This window comes from Ceratotherium simum, chromosome 2 (assembly GCF_057802395.1).
Source record: "Ceratotherium simum simum isolate JZ-2026a chromosome 2, ASM5780239v1, whole genome shotgun sequence".
In the NCBI taxonomy this organism is placed as follows: Eukaryota; Metazoa; Chordata; class Mammalia; order Perissodactyla; family Rhinocerotidae; genus Ceratotherium; species Ceratotherium simum.
Window position 1 is genome coordinate 84,887,509 of NC_141901.1, and position 14,646 is coordinate 84,902,154.

Genomic DNA, 14,646 nt, shown 5'->3' on the forward strand with positions numbered 1-14,646 from the left:
TCCCACCACTATCCTACATATATTGTGTTCCCAAGACATACCAAACAACTTATAATTCCCTACACAGGCTCCACTCTACACGATGATCCATGCTGTTCCCTCCACTTGGAATGCCCTTTTCTCAGCTGTCTTCCTGGTAAACCGTCTTTCTTCAAATGTCACGCCTGTGAAGCCTTCCTTGAGCCCCACCATGAATAATCATATGCTTTTCTTTGGTGTGTCCATAGCACTTTCTAAACACATTATCACAGCACTTACTCCACTGTGCTCTGTAATTTTTTAATGCCTATCTCCAAAACTAGACTGTGTCGCCTGAAAGTAAGGATGAAATCTTCACCCTGTCTCTCCACTGCTTTACACCATGTTTGCCATATCTGAGGCAATCGAATGTTTACTAAATAAATATTCCAGACCTAAGATTCTATGAGTTCATTCTGTTCAAAAAATAGATTATAAAGAGGCCTAAATACATATCTGAAATATGCAAAGCAATGTTGTTAAGCTATGAAAATTCCTGGTTTGTTATTAAGTGCTAAATTTGTTCCTACACATCAGGATAAAAGAATCTCAAAGTCCTTTGCTTCAGCCAAAGGAACAACATTTATCAAACTTATGGCTTCAGAGTTGCCTGCTAATACTGCTGTTACAAATACATACTACTCTTTACAGAAAAGGTAAGCATACAAACTCTGAAGCCCAATTAATTTTAGAAGAAATCTAAAGTGTAGATTAATAAGCTAGAACTTTATTTGTGTAAATTGTATCAACTAAATAATGTCCCCAAGAAACTGGGAGCAAGCTGCAATTGCTGTTAATCAGGTTTATTTTTACACTAGTATTAAATTCAGCAATTTGGTCCTGCCCTAATAGCCTAACCAAAGTGAGTAAAGAATAATCTTGACTCCTGAATGTTTTATTACTGAAATCAACTACCAACCCATGTAATGAGGCATACCCTGCAAGATATGATGATGACAGAAGTCTTCTAAAGTATAAATCATTCCTTTGGTATTAGGTTTTAATCCCATCAATCTCTTACGAGTTGTTGTGACCAATTAAAGTCTAATTTTTGCCAAAATAATTCAGATAATTACACAATTTCTATTTAATGTGAAAGATAAATATACTTTTATTGTGTATTTGATATGTACAAAACTTATAGCATAGATGTGTATTTTGAATCAAAATACTAAAATATTTATGAATCTACCACCCATTTACAGCCACTTTTCAAAGAATTATTTACTTATTAAGGAAAAATAATACAATCATGCAGAAAACAGTACTGTACATATCTTCCTCTTACCTGATACTCATGATATAGGGGTCTCCAAATGAATTTCATTGACATTCAGATATTTCAGCAAAAGCAGTAGCAGATAACCAAAGATAACCACATGTCCCAAATCAGATCTGCTTACTTTCAAGTTCTTATCTTAGGCTCTTAAACAGGCTGAGGGCACTTCAGTTGGGCAGTATGAGAAAGAATGGAGGTGGGAAGGAAAAGTTAAAAGAAGAATCTTCTTTGTGGAGGGAGCTTAGGCTCTGAGTCTTACAAAATAGCTCAGTATTGAGATATTTGAGGTATACACTAACCTATATCGCTGTCTAACTGCTTCATAAGAATAAGTGTTAATTGGCCAGACCACAAGCAACCTGAAGACAGGGACTTAAGCCCTTATTTCATCTGAATTTCATGACTTATAAGGCACATAGTAAACAGTTAAACAAATAGTCACAAGTTGATTTTTAAGTTATAATCTGTCTTAGTAGTCTTCATGAGTCCCTGCCATCAAGTCTCCTTTACCTTACTAGGAGGCTACAGCAACAGGGGCATAGTCTTTGATTCTATGTGGTGGGCCAGCTAACTCATGGTCCTCCTTTCTACACAGCTCTCTTCATAGGCAAAAAGACTATAAGAATCTACCCAGAGCAGTAAAATGGGCGACAAAAAAAGAAAGCATGACAATTGGAAACAAAGAAATAAAAATAAACATGTTATCATTCACAGATATGTGGTCCAGATAAAAATTCCAAAAGAATCTTTGACAAATTACTGGTGGTAGAACTAATAAGAGTTCACAAGGGTTGTTGATAATATTCAAACGCAAATATCAACAACATTTTAGATACTAGCAACAAAAAATTAGAAAACGTAAATTTTTAAAAAATGCTATGTACAACGACAACAAAACTATAAGAGACTTGGAATAAAGATATAAAGACCTATATGGAGAAAATTATAAAAAATTATGAAAGACATAAAAGACTTAAATGAAGAACCATAACATGTTTATAGATGGAAACATTAATATTATGAAAATGTAAATTCTCCCACAAGCTGATCTATAAATGCAATGTAATAATCAAAATCCCAAGAGGGGTCTTCATGAAACTTGACAAGCTGTCCAAACTTCACATGGAAAAGGGGCTAAGAACAGCCATAGCAATTCTTAAAAAAGAACACAGTGAACGGTCTCACTGTGCCAGGAGTCAAGACTCATTATAAGACTATATAAAGCTACAGTAATTGAGACACTGTGAAACCAATGTAGCAACAAACAGACCACAAACAGAACAAAACAGAGCACCCAGAAAAGACACACATACAAGACAATTTGACATATGACAGAGGCAGTTCAAAACAGTGAGAAAAGAATATATTTTTCAATGAATGGTGCTGAAGCAACTAGTTATCCAAATGTTAAAAAAAAAAAATAGTAATAATATATGTTACATTTAAAAAAAATCAGCTCTTGGGCCGGCCCTGTGGCTTGGTGGTTAAGTGCGCGCGCTGCAATGCTGGTGGCCCGGGTTCGGATCCCGGGTGCGCATCAAGGCACCACTTCTCCGTCCATCCTGAGGCCGAGTCCCACATACAGCAACTAGAAGGATGTGCAGCTATGACATACAACTATCTACTGGGGCTTTGGGGGGAAAAAATTAAATAAATAAAATCTTTAAAAAATCAGCTCTTGGCAGATTAAAAACCCAAACATGAAAAGCAAAACTTTAAAACTTTCCAAAGAAAACACAAAAGAATTCTCTTTACATCTTCTAACAATACACAGAAAGAACAAACCATTAAGGAAAGATTGATAAATGTGGTAACATTAAAATTAAAAATCTTGGGCCAGCCCCATGGCTTAGCAGTTTAGTGCGTGCGCTCCGCTGCTGGCGGCCTGGGTTCGGATCCCGGGTGCGCACCAACGCACCGCTTCTCCAGCCATGCTGAGGCCGCGTCCCACATACAGCAACTAGAAGGATGTGCAGCTATGACATACAACTACCTACTGAGGCTTTGGAGGAAAAAAATAAATAAATAAAATTATAAAAAAAATAAAATCACATTAAATTAAATTAAAAATCTTGGTACAATCAGAGAGACCTTAAACAAAATGAGGTTCTGAGGAGGAACTCTCATACACACTGCTGGTGGAAGTTTCAATGGCTACAACTACTCTAGAAAGTAATTTGGTGCTATCTACTCAAGCTGAAGACCAGCATAATTGATAATCCATCAATTCCACATCCATAGTAGTAGCTGTCATTCTTTTTTTTTGTTTTCTCGTGAGGAAGATCAGCCCTGACTAACATCCGTGCTAATTCTCCTCTTTTTGCTGGAGAAGACCAGCTCTGAGCTAACATCTATTGCCAATCCTCCTCCTTTTTTTCCCAAAGGCCCAGTAGATAGTTGTATGTCATAGTTGCACATCCTTCTAGTTGCTGTATGTAGGATGCAGCCTCAGCATGGCCGGACAAGCAGTGCATCGGTGCGTGCCCGGGATACGAACACATGCCACCAGTAGCGGAGCGCGCGCACTTAATCGCTAAGCCACGAGGCGGGCCCTGTAGCTGTCACGCACTTAACCGCTAAGCCACGGGGTCGGCCCCATAGCTGTCATTCTTGTTTGTCCATGATCCAAGGTAAGAAATGCATTACGAAACCCAGTAAACAAATTTACATGAATATATGAATGAAACAGAAGTTTCATAAAACTAATATATGTGTGCACATATGTGCATGTGTATGTACTATATATCTATATATGTGTGTTGTATGTATATGTATGTATGCACATACAGATATCTATATAATGCACTCACAGATAGATATTTTTTTTAATGCTGGCTGCAACCCACTAAATTGATTTCATGACCACTAATAGGTTGTAACCACTAGTTTAAAAAACTGTCCTAGAGGAACACCTATAAATATGTACAAAGAGACACAGGCAAGCATGTTCATTGGAACATGACATATATTAAGTGTAAGTACAGGTTTATGATAAACACTAAATTAAGTACCTCTGGAAAAAGAGAGAAACAGAATAAGGAAAAGATTCATAGGTTACTTCAACTATATCTGCAATAATATAGTTCATTATTTTAAAAACCTGAAGCATATGTGGCAAAATTTCAGTATTCGATAAAACTTTTAATACTCTCTATATGTTTCTTTATGCTTGGGCTTTCATTTTGTAGAGAAGAAAAAGGCATGGGAACTTAAAAAAAAAAGTAACAACAACAAACCTTACAGCCATAGAGGCTTGAGAATCCTCCATAGAAAGGAAAGGCAAAAGGAATAAGAGCACCAGTAGTTTTTGCAATTTTTATATACAGAAATAGACTTACTGGTAGCAGCACTGTAATTATACATTTAAGGCTTAAATGAAAACAGTAACGAACCATACATTGTATTTTCCCCATATCCTTTAAAGAAATTAGTCTTGCTTAAATTTCCACTTCACTGAATATAAACTAAAGTTCTATATTTAATAATAAACTGAAATTATGACACCAATTTAAACTTATTGCAGAAAATCTTAATGACATCCTTCGTATCTATCCACCTATACATCCATATATCTATCATTCATATATTACTTGAAAGCCCTCTTAAACAGAAATGCACATGAGAATCACTTTCTGAACTATGAAATACAAATGTATTTCACAGTCCCAACCCCAAAATTTCAATTTCAAATTCAGTAGATCTGGAGCAAAGCCTAGGAATGCATGTTGTTGAAAAGGTACAAAGGTGATTCTGACAAACATCTTGTTAAGACTCACAGACCTACTGAGAATCTATACTACAGTGATGCCACAATGTCAGGCATTGAAAGGAATAGAATCAAAGACTGCATCTGCCCACAGGAGTTTAAAGTCTAATATAAGGGATTGGGTATATACATAAATAACTATAATGTACTGTCAAAAGTAACCAATGCCATTGAGGAAACTATTAAACCTCTCACAAATTCATATTTCACATGGGACTTCCACTCCATCCTCCAGGAAGAAGCTACACTGACATAACACTTTAATTTGCTCCCTTCACCTCTTCATCTGCTCCTCCTTATGGGAAGAGTAACTTAGCTAATGCTGAGAACCTGAGTGCCATTAAGCAGACAGAAGAAAATGAGATGAAGTCATCGTTCACTGCATGGCTCTTGGTGTGCACTAGTGTTTGTTCTTTCTCTCTCGTCTTCTAGATGAAGGTCTAGGTCTGCAAACCCATCACTTTTGTGCTGGATCTCACTCGCCTGAGCTGGACAGGGTGATGGTAGGGACTGTAAGGCAGGCAGGGAATTCTTGTGCAGCTGGCTCGGTAAGTGTGCTAGGAATTTGCTCTGCATTCCCAGATCGCCAGAGAATTTTTTGAGGGGAAGGGAGGAAGGTGTAGGAAGCCTTACCAAATTGTCTCATACAGCCATTAGCAAAAAAAGTTTAAAATAAAGTTAATACTATTTTATAATCAACATCTGGCTCTTTTTGTGTTCTCAGTTTATTCAGAATCCAGACAGACAGATGAGTCTTTAAATGGTAACCCTAAGACCAAGAAATGCCATCATTAAGGAACAGAGAAAGGTATGAGAGGTTTCCTACGGCTTGAAAAGCAGAGAAGAATGCAGAGAGAAAGTAGCTTTGAACAGAGCTGTGTTCTATAGGTAGAAAAAAAGTGATTCAGAGCATGTTGAATTATGCAAAAGAACAGCATCAGCAAAAGAATGGAAAAAGAAAGACATGGAAAATTTACTAAAAATCTGGAGTTGATTATACAACTGAAATCTCAGAGAAGAATTTCAGTTCAGTTCTGGAAGAGGCCTTGTTCAGTTTGGCTGGAGTATACGAGAAACAGTAAAACAAATAGGTCAGAAAAGTGGTCTGAGAACCTGGGAGTGACAAGATGAGAGCTCTGCTCCAAGAAGAGACTCCAGAAACCAGGTACAGATGTACCAGTGGGGAAAGAGACCGGAGGCAGGAACCCAATTAGGAGATTATTAAATTCAAGCAAAATATAATGAGGGTACAGAGAAGAAAGAATGAACAAGAGCTATATTATGGATGCAGAATGGACGGAATTTGCTAAATATTGGATGTGCTGGCAAGGAGTATATCCATTATCATTTTTTGTTTTCCTCCTATGCATATGGCAAAACCAAGGATCAAGGAAAGTCACCGATCTTAGCTACATCTAGAATAAATACTTTTGCAAAGTATTGTCTTTCAGATGACAGTTTCTTTTCTAACACAGAGAAAAAGTAGATTTATAAAGAGCATCTTTTTTTACTTTCTCAAATAAATAACTTTAAACATGGCTTAAATACCTTATTCCAGAAAATGCAAATTTATGTTGCTACTACAATATGAGAAAAATCAAATTAATTCCCAGAAAAAATGAATGTTGTCTGGAGAATATGATTGAACAATATCATTGTAAAACAGGTTATGAACACATGAAATCCATCTACTTGTAACCATGTATTTTTAAAATAATCTTAAAACAGGTCTCATAAAAATGCTAGAATACAACTACTATACAAATAGATAAGTGTTTTAGCATGTGCCTATGCTAAAATACAATACACATTGTCTCATTTAAGCCTCACAATTCTATAAGTTGATCCTAATACAGTCCTCCGTCTTACAGATGAAGAAGCTGAGTCTAAGAAAGGTGAAGGCTTGCTTAGGTTTCATAGTCAGTAAGAGTGGTAGAGTGAGCATTGAACCATGTTTGTTTAACTCCAAAGCCCACCTTCTTAACCAGTAAGCTGTACTGTCTATAACTGAAATCATATTGGAGTTTTTTGGTTGAGCCTTCAAAGATTACAATAACAAAATTATAATTTAACAATTGTAACTTAACAATTCTCTGAAAAACAGAAACTACAAATAAATATCACACTCCTAGACGCTGTTAGCTAGAAGAACTTGCGCACTACAGAAATTTACACTAACGTTATTTCAAGTCTCTGTGCACAACCTCCACGTTCCGTCTCACTCTGAGCTACAGTAGCAGGTGTATACAAAACACGCCAGAAAAAGAGTGGTGACCTAAATTTAACTCCCAGTGCTACAAGCAGCACAGCATGGCATTTATGAGTCACAGGCATTCAATACGCAGATAAAACGTGCTGCCCTCTAGTGATTTCAACACCTCACATTTGACACTAACCAGTCTCGTAAGTGAAGAAGGAAAACACGTTTTTGTTCTTAGAGAACTAATTCAAATCTTCATTTCATGTTATAATAAGAGGAACAGACATATAACTATTGTTTAAGCCGGGGGTAAACTTTTGGTGTGTAAGAGCAAATATAATATCCAATAACAATGATTCACTAATTCAGAATGGTTAAGGGAATACCAGTAGAGAAAATGGCAGCAGATGAAAAAGAGAATACAGGGTGGTTGCATTTTACCTGAAGAATTCGTGTCTTAAAACATAATTCAAACCCTGCCTAATTCAACACTGTTTTCCTACAGGAATAAATGGAAAGAGGGGTTGAAGTACATTACAACTATCGGACTGTATTTCTTTTCCAAGAATAGTTTTAAAGCACAATAAATGACTATAATAAAATCTATTTTTAAGAATGTTTTAAAAACATAAAGTATTTGTAATAAAGTCTTTTTGTATCATTATCATTTCCTTCCCAAATATCCAAAAATACTTCCTATTTTAACACATGATAGCTTGGCTTAGCAGTGCATTTGAGCGGTTGTGATTTTAGAGCCAGATTGCCAGAAGTCTTTCATTTTTAAAACAGAAATGCTCCTGTGTTGATTCTGCTCTTTTATTTTCTCAGCATTAGTTCCAGTATTTCCAGCATGCTCTGTACTAAAGTAATAGCAGGAGCATCAGCAGTTATTTCATCTTCTTTTCAGTATTTATCCCATTTAATTTAATGTCCACTTGGATGACAATACTACAGAATATAAAAAAGATTCTAAATTTAACAAATAAAAGTAAAAATAACAGCACAATAGTCACAAAACCACTTGCAGAAGTTCCCATCCCTGTAAACAACAGCGTGGTTCACAGGATCTTGACAAAAGATCCTCAGGATTTCTGGTTACCAGCTGAAGTGGCACCATCTAGAGTAAACGCAGTATATAATTCACCAGGCCCACCAGCTTTGAAACTAAGTGATTCTTGATGAATTTTATAAAAATTTGGGGGATTTGCACTATTTAAAATTTTTAGAATAAGGTGCTATTTTTGCACTATTCCAAATTCCTGAAAATTCACTTACTTAAAGTTAGCTTAAAAGAACCATACTGTATTTTCAACAGCTTTATTGAAGTATAATTTACATACTGTAAAACTCCCCCTTTTTAAGTGTACAATTCAACAAGTTTAGTAACTTATAGAGTTGTGCAACCATTACCAGAATCCAGGGTTAGTATCATACTATACATTTGTTAAACTCTGTTATTAACTTCACCTACCTACCTAAAGTAAACAAACAACTTGTAATATTGACAACTTAAAAGTTTTTAAAGGATCCGTTATTTTTTAAAAAGAGAATAGATACTTTACTTTCAATAAACACACTGTTATTTAAAAAAAAAAACGCTAAGGGTTAAGTTCAGTGTGCTCTGCTTTGGTGGCCTGGGTTCGTGGGTTCAGATCCCAGGTGAGGACCTACACCACTCGTCAGCCATGCTGTGGCAGTGACCCACATATAAAATAGAGGAGGACTGGCACAGATGTTAGCTCAGGGCTAATCTTCCTCAAGTAAAAAAAGAGGAGGATTGGCAGCAGATGTTAGCTCAAGGCCAATCTTCCTCAGATAAAAAAAAAATGCTAAGACTATTTTAAACATACTAAAAGAATTGTGCTGAGGAGGATTTAAACTGTCCTCCTATGATCTTGTCCAAAATGTTAACTTGGCAAACTACTCTACTATAGACAGTACAAATGTAAAATTAAGTACTGTTTATATTTTGAATTCCAAATTAGTGAAACAAGTTTTGCTGAGGCTCTACTATTGTCAATAAAACCAGACAAATGTGCCTTCCAAAACTAAGGTGATTTCCAAGTGAGTGTAAAACCAGCTATGAATATTCGATGGCAAATATCCACCTGCAAAAAAGCTGAGCATCAGCAATATTTCCAAATAATGTGAATTGACATTAGCCTCTTTTTCAAAAAAATTTTTACATTTTTCCTAAATTACTAGTTAAGTAGATAAATTACACATACATTTTAATACAATATATAATAAGGTATCCTGTGATTGCTTTATGATCAAGATAAAAAAATGTGAAAGTAGAATCAGTTGAATTTATAGCTGGTTGGACAAGGTGCCTTAATTCTTAGTGACCTAGGACAACTGGAAAGTGACATGCCTCAGATCTCTGACTCTGGCCCTGTCCACTTTAAGATGAGATACTGTGATATAATAAGTAATATGTATTTATCATGGTTCCTGGCACAGAGCTACTAAAACTCTTGGAATTTCATGACTGATAGGGGTGAGAGTAGCATCTTCTATTATTCATAAGGAGCCCCTTTCAACCATACCAGAGTTTATGCTAATAAGGTGACTCTTGGAGGATGGGGGATGGTTGCCAAGGGAACCAACCATGTGATTAGAAGGTGGGAACTCTCATCTCCAACCTCCACCCCTGAGGGGAGAGGGGCTGGGGATTAAGTTAATCACCAATGCTCAATGACTTAATCAATTGTGCCTACATAATGGAGCCTCCAAAAGAATGCTAACCTACAGAGTTCAGAGAGCTCCCAGTTTGGTGAACACATCGAGGTGCTGGAAGGGTGGCGTGTCTGGAGAGGGCACGAAAGCTCTATGCTCATTCCCCATACCTTGCCTTAGGCATCTCTTCCATTTGACTGTTGCTGAATCATATCTTTTATAATAAACCAGTAATAGTAAGTAAAGTATTTCCCTGAGTTCTGTGAGCACTTCTAACAAATTATGGAGCTTTGAGCCCAAGGAGGGAGTTGTAGGAACCCCCAATCCATAGACAGTTGGTCAGAAGTAAGGGAGGCCTGGATTTGCGATTGGTGTGAGTGAGGGCAGTCTTGTGGGACTGAGACCTTAACCTGTGGGGTCTGTGCTAACTCCAGGTAGTTGTTGTCAGAATTGATTAAATTGTAGGACACCCAATTGGTATTCACAGAGAACCGGGGAGTTGCTTGGTGTGGAAAACTCACACATTTGGTGTCAGAAGTGTTGTGAGTAGAGGAAAACAAGATTTCCTTTAAGCACTTTTTGTTAATGGTTTCAGTGAGAGCACTGATGACCAACTAGGCCAAATCAACCAAACTAGAAAGTGCTAGAAAGCTGAGAGGGATATCAAATCAAAGTCTAAAACTATCTTAATTCAAAATGATGATTCAGAAATGACAATTTAGTAAGAATAATAAATATAATATCTAAACCTTGGGTCCAAAAAACAACTGCATGGGAACAAATGAGGGAAGATGTGGCTTCACAATAAGAAATCTACAATAATAAAGAAGAGCTTAGAAGTTTTAATTAACCATAAGCTCAGTATTAGCAATGTTACGCAAGTTAATATGGCCCTTAGATTCTGTTATTATAATGTCCTGAATTTCTACTTCAAGACGGTAGACAGAGCATAGGCATCTACTTCTTCCCAAGTCCCATTAAAAACAACAGAAAAACAAATTTTAATGAAGAAAATTATAACATCACTGGAAAACATGAAAAGGGTATCAGTGGACCAGAAATTTTAAAGACTACCTTGAAATGAGCAAATACAGGCTTGGGCAGGTGGAATAAGAACAAGAAAAAACCCATAGCCTAATATCCGAGAGGTAAAGTAATGGTCTTCCTGAGAGTGTCCCAGAGAAGTTCCAAACTCCAAGCCAACAAACATTACCCTGTTCCTAGCACTTTATATGTACTATTTCATTTAATCCTCATAATTACTTTATAAAATAGTACTATAAGATCATCTTTTAGACGAGAAGCTGAGGCTTAGACAAGTTATTTAATCACACACCTAATAAATGGTGAAGCCAGGATTTGAACCCAGTTAGTCTAAATCTTGAGTCTGTACTTTTAGTTATCATGCAGATATAGGTGAAAGGGTAATCCATCAGAGTAACTCCCTAAAGCACTACACTAATTCAGGGACCACAGCTGGGCTCTCTCCCTCTAGGCCCCTGAGGTAGAGTAGTTCATTTCTTTTGTTCTTGCACTAAACCTTGGTAACTTCCTTCTACAAAATGAGTGAAATCTGTCCAAGTGCCTGAAGGGCCTGAGAGCAGAGGAAAGACACGAGTCAACTGCAGATTCCCACATGGATATGGAGGAAGGACAAATTTTTAAAGGAAAGGAAGAACCACTCTAAAAAGATTACACCCCCACCAGAAATAAGTTTCCTTACCTCGGCAGCTGTGGGGATTCCAGGCTGCCTGCTCCAAGACCACGTTTCCTACAGGGAACTCTGCCACAGAAAAGTTCACAGTCAATCCTCCCATTCAAAGAAGATGTCTGGGGGCCGGCCAGGTGGCGCAAGCGGTTAAGTGCGTGTGTTCCGCTGCGGCGGCCCAGGGTACGCCGGTTCGGATCCTGGGCACGCACTGACGCACTGACGCACTGCTTGTCAGGCCATGCTGTGGCGGCGTCCCATATAAAGTGGAGGAAGATGGGCACGGATGTTGGCCCAGGGCCAGTCTTCCTCAGCAAAAAAAAAAAGGAGGAGGATTGGCAGATGTTGGCACAGGGCTGATCTCCTCACAAAAATAAATTAAAAAAAAAAAAAAAAAACAAAGATGATGTCTGTCTTATAAGTGGTGAGGCAATCTAGCACAGTGGTTAAGAATATGGACTCGGGGGCCGGCCCTGTGGCTTGGTGGTTAAGTGCGCGCGCTGCGATGCTGGCGGCCCGGGTTCGGATCCCGGGTGCGCATCGAGGCACCACTTCTCTGTCCAGCCTGAGGCCGAGTCCCACATACAGCAACTAGAAGGATGTGCAGCTGTGACATACAACTATCTACTGGGGCTTTGGGAGCAAAAAATAAATAAATAAATAAATAAATAAAAAAAAAAAGAATATGGACTCCGAAGCAGGCCTGCCTGGGTCCAAACCTGGGTTCTGCCACTTAACAGCTATGTAACTCTGGGGAAGTTACTTCATACCTCTGTACCTCTGTTTCCCCATCTGAAAAATGAGGATAAGTATATTTATCTCATAAAAGTTGTTGTGAGGATTAAGTGAGATAATTTTCACTCAGAACAGTGCCTGATCCAGAGAAGAAACGATGGGCCTTAGCAAAGGGCCTGGCACATGGTAACACACAGTGTGTTGTGTTAGATGTCAAGTGCAGGGGAAAGGAGACAAATTACATGACCGCTAAGAAATCTTCCAGCCTTGAAAACCTATTGAATTCTCAGGAGAAAAACAATTTAACTTTATCAAATAAGACAAAGCAAATTCTAAAACTATTGTTTTGTATTCATTGAAGTCAGATCAATACTTGGTTTAAATTCACCCCTGAGCCCCTGAAGGCATTTGTTAGCCTTTCTCTATTCATGACTACTAACTATAAGACGCCTCTCAGTAATATAAACTAAATGTGTAAAATGAATTTGGATTTAGAGAATGAGGAGAGTTAACTGACTTCTAATCAATTTTGATTAATATCAAGTAATAGACATAACAAAGCTACTCCCTTACTAGAGTCTTGGTCATAGATTCACTTCTTTCAATCCAGAAGTTCAAAAATGGAAACTTGCAATAATAGAACAATATCCAAACAACTCCCAAGAAGGAACAAACTATAACAGCTTCTTGGCAAGTGGACTCTCCAGTACAATAACAGGCCACGGCCCTGCTAGGCTGCAGGGAAAAGCCAGCCAGCCACAGCCAGTGACAGCCCAGGTTAAGACACAGGCAGGGTCAGGAATTTGTTCCAAACCTAAGCTAACCTAACATATGGATTGATTATGAGTCCCACTCTAGAAATCCTATCCATTTACAGTTCCAAATTAATAACAATTTCCTCAGAAACAACTTGAAGGCCCCAGAAGTTAAGCCATCTGCCTAGGGGGCTTCTTGTCCAGAAGCAACGTGAACCCAAAGCAGACCCTCTGGGCAGTACCCAAGAGACCTTCATAAGCTGAGAACCCAAAGAAATCAGAGCGGGACTCCGCCAACCTCTACAATAAGTAGAAAAACAAACTGTGGGCATGTCAAACAGAACCAAACCTGAGATGCATATTACAAGACTAACAAGTACAGGAACTACACATCTACATGGTCCTTATCACGAGGCTAGAAAGAACCTGCAAGAGAAGATTAGAACAGTGAGGGCAAAGCCTCCACTCCGAAAACAAGACATCAAAGACTCAGGGCCCTTTTCCTCGTCCATCTTTATATTTATCACTTTTTCCTACTTCTTTTTCTCTGTGGCTTTCCTTGCCACTTAACCACTTTCCTAATTTTTCTAGTTGTTGCATTCCCATTTTTAATTTGAATTCTATTAAAATTCCTTCTCTCTATTCTTTCTCCTACTTACTATCTTAAATGCCATTCTAACAAGTTACAAAAGAAACTGCAGAAAGAAACAAACATAAAAAGAAGGCTTTGACAAATTCTATTTGTTGATGTGAATATGGTCTACTTTTTTCTGGCCTGTAATCTCCATATGTCAAAACATCACACCTATGCTAACAGTACAAAAACTAATAAAAAATACTCAAGTCTAATGAATAATTTTTGGTGACAACAGTATGAAAAAGCAAAGACCAAAATTAATGCAAAGAGGATTCAGATAATCCTCACTATGACATATAGACAGTAATTCATAATTCTAATACAAATGAAATCTTTTACCTAAATTCAAAATACATAGATATGAAAATGTCTCAAAATGCAGCCACTCTCAGTATTTTATGTTCAGAAATAAATGTGGAAAAACTTAGCACTTTTCGGGAGCTGGCCTGGTGGCGCAAGCAGTTAAGTGCACGCACTCCGCTGTGGCGACCCGGGGTTTGCCGGTTCGGATCCCGGGCATGCACTGATGCACCACTTGTTAGGCCGTGCTGTGGCAGCGTCCCATATAAAATAGAGGAAGATGGGCATGGAAGGAAGCAATTTTAATCAATTTTTCCTTAGAAGACTTCACTTAAGTCTCTTCAAAGTTGTTTCCTCTTTAAAATAGGAAACAAAGGTAATGGTATATATACAATATATGTATTGACTACTTATATCAAAACCTATTCTGGGAGCCAGTCCCACGGCTTAGCAGTTAAGTGCTCGCGCTTCGCTACTGGCAGCCCGAGTTCGGATTCCGGGCACGCACTGACGCACGGCTTGTCTGGCCATGCTGAGGCCGCGTCCCACATACAGCAACTAGAAGGATG

At 37.9% G+C, this 14,646-nt stretch overlaps 1 protein-coding gene across 4 annotated transcripts in view; it reads right to left on the reverse strand.

Annotated features, from left to right (window-relative positions):
• Nucleotides 1-14,646, reverse strand: part of MIGA1 (mitoguardin 1) — a 91,368-nt gene that overhangs the window by 43,498 nt on the left and 33,224 nt on the right. The window lies entirely within an intron of this gene.